Here is a 6,496-nt window from a genome sequence, read left to right as displayed (position 1 = left end):
ACACAACGTGGTTGACTCTCAAAAACAACATGCTCCACAAAGAAAGCCAGATACAAAAGAGTACATATTGCATGATTCCCTTTATATGAAATTCCAGAAACGACAAAACAAAGCTATAGTTACTGAAAGCAGATAAATAGTTCCCTGGGACCAGTTCCCCGGTAAGAGGTTGACTGCAAAAAGGCACGAGGGGGCCTTGCTCGGTGGGTGGAAATGTTCTTTATTTTGACTATGGTCATTGTTACAAAGGTCTATACATTTGTACAAATCTCTTGGGACTGTACATTTAAAATAGCCAGACATGGTGGCGCTCACCTGTAGTTCCAACCACTTGGGAGGCTGAAGTGGGAGGAGGATCACCGTAGTCCAGGAGTTCGAGGCTGCAAGAGCTATGACTGTGCCACTTCATTCCAGGTTGGGCAACAGAGTGAGACCTTGTCTCAAATAAATAAATAAATAAATAAATAAATAAATAAATAAATAAATAAATAAGATGTTGTATCTTATGTAAATAATCCTTGAATAAAGTTTATTTTTTTAAAAAAATAAGCTAGAAATTCAAATTTTTAAACTGTGACATTTGCTGGGTGTGGTGGCTCACACCTGTCATCCCAACACTTTGGGAGGCTGAGGCAGGAGGCTTGTGGCCAGGAGTTTGAGACCAGTCTGGGCAACATAACAAGATGTCCTCTCTACAGAAAAAAAAAATTAAAAATAAAATAAAAAGTTTAAAAAAGTGACACTTAATTAAAACAAACAAAAAAAACTTTCAGGCTAAGGTCATACATCTGTGACCCAGAATTCTGCTCTACAGTTTACCAAGTGTAGTAGCCAAGGTTTTCCAGAGAAACAGAACCAACAGGAGATATAAATATAAATATATATATGTTATGTATAATATATACATATATATGTAAGATGTATAATGTACATGCTTGTGTGTGTGTGTGTATATATATATATGGAGATTTATTATGAGGCATTGGTCCATATGATTATGGAGGCCAAGAAGTCCCACAGTCTGCTGTCTGCAAGCTAGAGACCCAGGGAAGCCAGTTGTGTAATTTAGTCCAAATCCACGACCCTGAGAACCAGGGGAGTGGATGATGTAACTCCCAGTCAAGTCTAAAGGCATGAGAAGGGGGTTTCGGGGCTGGGGAAGCAGAGGGTGGGGTATAGGAGCACTGGTGTAAGTTCTGGAGACTGAAGGCCTGAGAACCAAGTGCTCTGATGTCCCAGGGCAGGAGATGATGGATGACCCAGCTCAAGAAGAGTGAATTTGTCCTTCCACCCTTTTTGTTCTATTGGGTTTTCAACAGATTAAATGATGCTCTCCCACATTGATGAGGGCAATTTTCTTTACTCAGTCTTCCAGAAACATCCTCACAGACACACCCAGAAACAACGTGTTACCAGCTCTCTGGGCCTTTGTGAGTCCAGTTATGACCCAGAAAATTAATAATCACACCAAGTTTTCTGACACGTCTCTTATGTTAACTTTATAACAACTATTGATTTAAGTACTATTGTTATCTCAATTTTACGATGAAGTCTCATTATGTATTTTTCCCAATTTCACATAACTCTTATATAGCAAAGCTGGGACTCAAACCAGAATCTCAACTTTTCAAATCCTTTGTCTGATCCATTCCATTTTATAGTTATCAACAGGTTTTTCTGAAAAGAAAAAATTAATAATCCTAAGTCTCTCCTTCCTTAACACAATGATGAAATTAATGAGCAAGTTATCTTGAGCTACATCTAATTTCCTTTTTTCCTATTGTTCAACAGGAATAGTCTTGTACTTAGCATCAGCATAGATCCCTTGAGTCCTTAAACTTATTTAACACATTTTTAATGCATTAAGTCTCTCCCCAGTTCAAGTTTCTCTTCTTAGGAATCTCTTATGACTTCCCCCATTTTGTGCTCACAGGATTAGAGTCTCTTTTATGTCGCATACTGTTAACAAGTGTAACATGGTAGCCCAGCTCCTAAACTCTATGATCTAACTAAAGAATAGAGAAACATAAAATATTATGTAATTAACTTATTTAGAAAAAAACACTGTTCCTCCATAGTATACCAATGTAAGGTGGGCTACTGGAAAAGCGGTTGTTATCAAATGGCAAAATAATATTTATTAATAAGACAAATATAACAATGTATCTATAAATTGTTATGCTTATAAATATGTATACACACATGTGCTTCAGAGTTCCCATACTCAAAACAAATTTGGAACTTAATAAAATTTATATTAAAGTTCTGAATGTATTTCTAAGTAGGAATTCTTAATCAACTTGGAAAAACAGACCCTCTTATGAAATACAAAGTAGTAATAATTTCTGTTTCCAGTTGTTGTGATACAAAACAACACCAACTGTTTTCTCCTAGTCTTTCACTCAACAACCAACATGGAATATTTCTGTGACCTCGGTCACCGAAATCTGTGGAGATTTCTCCCTACCAAGCAATCTTCATAGCTTCTCCTGTGGACACCAGCTGGGTGTCTTCTAATTCAATTCAATTCTGACACTATCTACCTGGAGATAGCATTACATCCTCTAGGTTGAGGGTTCGGTCCTACAAGACTTCTCCCAACTTCAAATGCCAATCATAAGTAGTAGGTTGTCACTTACTCTTCTAACCGGCTATAAATTGGGATTCTTACAGCCCCCTCCTGCGTTCTGAATTTGCTGGAGCGGTTCACAGAACTCGGGAAACTTTTCATTAAGGAAAATATTAAGCAGTGCTCCTCAAAGTCAGGTCCATGGATTAACATCAGCCTGTGAGTGTTTGCTTTCGGTCCAGAAGACAGAAGTCCAGGAAGTGAAAGGAAGCATTCTGAAAACTTTACAACAGTTTGACAGAGTACTTTTACGTCTGTTGAATCCAAAAATAAACATGTAGGGTTTGTATTTTGTATGTCTTTTTTCATTTAATTTTTTCCCCTAGTATTGCATGTTATTGTACTTTTTAAAGATACTAGGCTGTGATGATTAAAAGAAAAAAAAGACAGGTCTTTCACCACAGATAATTTAAGAAGCACTCTACTAAAGGAGGCACTTCTGGAAGGATGATCCAAGATGCATGAAATAATGGAGAGGAAAGAAAATGGTAACTATTTGGATAAACAAAACAATTAGTGACTGTATCAACATTAATAATAATATCTTATGGGGATTTTAAAAAATGATATTTAAAGATACGCTGTTGCAAAAATATATTCAGTTGGTAGGTGTGGAGATAATAGGGTTCGAACATTATGATTATGGAGACCAAAAAATATTTTTTTTGTTGTTGGTTTTTATCCCTCCCATCACTCTAGGAAGAGGGTAAAGGTACTGATTACCTTTAGGCTTCAAAACTGTAATTGTGTATGTTGTGATTTCTAAAGTCATTACTAAAATAACAGACAATGAGATTAGTTGCCAAATTCATAGAGGAAAGAAAATGACAAGAAGAAATCAGTCAAAAGAAAGGTAAGAACAGCATCAGGCTAAGGGTCATACGCACATGCACCACTAACAGGCCAGGACACAAATGCAAAGTCAGGTATATTAGGGAAACTTGAAGGCAGAGAGCAGCTGAAAATACCACCCAGGCTCTCACTTCTCAGTATTCACACAGAGAGGCACACCTGAGGAGCAGAGCTCCAGCGGAAGGATCCTGTCCTCTGTGATTCTGTGTATTCATGAGGGACATGGAAGGAGGCAGGGGTCACCAATGAGGCCCTCTAATAGTCAAGATTTCCTGGTCAAGAAAATGATCTTAGGTTAGGGGTTTCTGGAACTCAGCTAATAGTATTTTCTGGAAACTTGATGTGCTTTTATTGAGCTAGTTTCTTCCAAATGAGCTGCTTGTTAAGCTACAGAAAGTGAAGGTGAAAATTAGGACCATTTCTTTTAACAGGAGAGGAAAAGAAGTCTAGAATAGGCAGAGCTAATATAAACTATCAAATAGGATAGTGATTTTTTAAAAACATAGTTTTGTCAATTGTTATATTAAATGTAAATGAACTATATCCTCTGGTTAAAAGACAAAATTTTCAGACTTCACTTTAAAAATCCATATAAAGCGTAAATATACAAAAAGGTTTAAAATAAAAGGACAAAAAAGGGTGCTCTATGTAAATACTAGCCAGACAAAGGCTGATATAGTCACACATACATACACACACACTCGGATATATATGTATATTATGTGTATATACATATATGTGTATATGTGTGTGTGTATATATGTACTTATAACCATATATGTGTGTATAGCTCTGTTGTGCTCTGTCTCTTCTCTGTATGCACACACACACACGTGTGCACACATAAATACACAGGAACACATACAGTCATGCATTGTTTAATGACAGGGATATATTTTGAGAAATCTTTCATTAGGCAATTTTGTCACTGTGCAAACATCATGGAATGTACTTACACAAACCTAGATGGTATGGCCTGCTACACACCTAGGCCTACTACACATCTACTGCTCCTATGCTGCAAACCTGTACAGCATGTTACTGTGCTGAATATCATAGGCTTCCTGGTAAGTATAACATAATGGTAAGTGTTTGTGTATCTAAACATAGAAAAGGTATAGTAAAAATACAGTATTATAATCTTATGGGACAACTGTCATATCTGTGGTCCATTATTGACCAAAATATTATGTGGCACATGACTGTATGTCTGTGTGTGTGTGTGCGTGTGCGTGTATGTGTGTGTAGTTTTTAATATGAAATGAAAATAGATATTATGGTCAAAAGTATTATTAAAGAGGGTCTCTTCATAATAATAAAAGGTTCAATTCATCAGGAAGCCATAAGAATTCAAAATTTGTGTGTTTCTAACAACATTGCCTTAAAATACATAAATCAAAAATTGACAAAATGTCAAGAAAAAGATTTTAACATTCCTCTCTCAGTAATTGATAGATTATGGAGACCAAGAAAGATCAGTAAAGATATAAAATATTTTAACAATATGATTATGATTTTTAAAAAATGTTATAATGGACATATATAGAACACAATACCCAATAGCTGCAGAATGCATATGATTTTCAAGCACACATGTAGAATATTTACAAAAATGTACAAAAAGCTGGGGCTGGGACACAAAGCAAGCCTCAATGAATTTTGGGATTGAAATCGTGCAAAGCATAGTCTCATATTTTGGATAACTGAGAAATAAAATTCTAAGGAGAAATCATAACACAAAAATGTTTTTGAACTAAAAGATAATTAAAATATGACATCTCAAACATATAAGACATCACTAAATAAGTCATTAGAGAAAAATGTATACATGTACATCCATATGTTGAAAAAGAAGGCAGGCATGGTAGCTTACACTTGTAATCACAGCACTTTGGGAGGCCAAGGCTGGAGGATTATTTCAGAAGAAAGGCTGAAAGTGAGGAAACTATTCATCTATCTCAAGAAGTTAGAAAAAGAACAGCAAAATAAAACAAAGAAAGTAGAAGACAATAATAAAGACAGCAGCAATTAATGAATTACAAAACAAGTATAAAATAAAGATAGTCAACTAACCCCACATTTGCATTTTTTAAAACACTGGTAAAATTGACAAACCTCTGGTGAGAATCAACCAGGAGAAGGAGAAGGAGAAAGAGAGAGAGTGCACTAATAACCAACATCAGCAATGAAAAAGAGGATATTACAGATTCCTAGACATTAAAAAGAAAATAAGGACGTATTATAAAACCTTTGTCAATAAATTTGAGTTTAAATGAAATAGAGAAATTCCTAAAATAATCATGATATATTCATCCAATATCATGTAGCAGTAAAATGAAAAAATACAGCCACTCACAATATAGATGAAACTTAAATACATATTATTGAGAACAAGGAGAAAGTTAAAAATAAACTTACATATGAACTGATACATTAGAGGAAACACCATGATGAAAACTAAAGAAATGATTATCCCAAAGATGGAGGAGTGGGTAGTGGTTACTCTTGAGGGAAGAGGGTCTATGACTGGAGAAGAGCACAGTGCGTCCTGGAGTTCTGCTTATGCTGCTTTCTGGACCTGGGTGGTATTAAGAGTTACATAGGTGTTTGCTTTTAAATGATTGGATTGGGCGGATCACAAGGTCAGGAGATTGAGACCATCCTGGCCAACATGGTGAAACCCTGTCTCTACTAAAAATAAAAAAAAAAAGAAAAATACAAAAAACTGGCTAGGCGCGGTGGCTCACGCCTGTAATCCCAGCACTTTGGGATTACAGTGGGAGGCTCAGGCAGGCGGATCACGAGGTCAGGAGATCGAGACCATCTTGGCTAACACGGTGAAACCCCATCTCTATTAAAAATACAAAAAATTAGTCGGGTGTGGTGGCGGGCGCCTGTAGTCCCAGCTATTTGGGAGGCTGAGGCAGGAGAATGGAGTGAACCCGGGAGGTGGAGCTTGCAGTGAGCCGAGATTGTGCCACTGCACTCCAGCCTGGGCAACAGAGCGAGGCACTG

The sequence above is a fragment of the Mandrillus leucophaeus genome, unplaced genomic scaffold, assembly GCF_000951045.1.
Source record: "Mandrillus leucophaeus isolate KB7577 unplaced genomic scaffold, Mleu.le_1.0 Scaffold220, whole genome shotgun sequence".
Classification (NCBI taxonomy): Eukaryota; Metazoa; Chordata; class Mammalia; order Primates; family Cercopithecidae; genus Mandrillus; species Mandrillus leucophaeus.
This window is presented reverse-complemented; position numbering follows the sequence as displayed.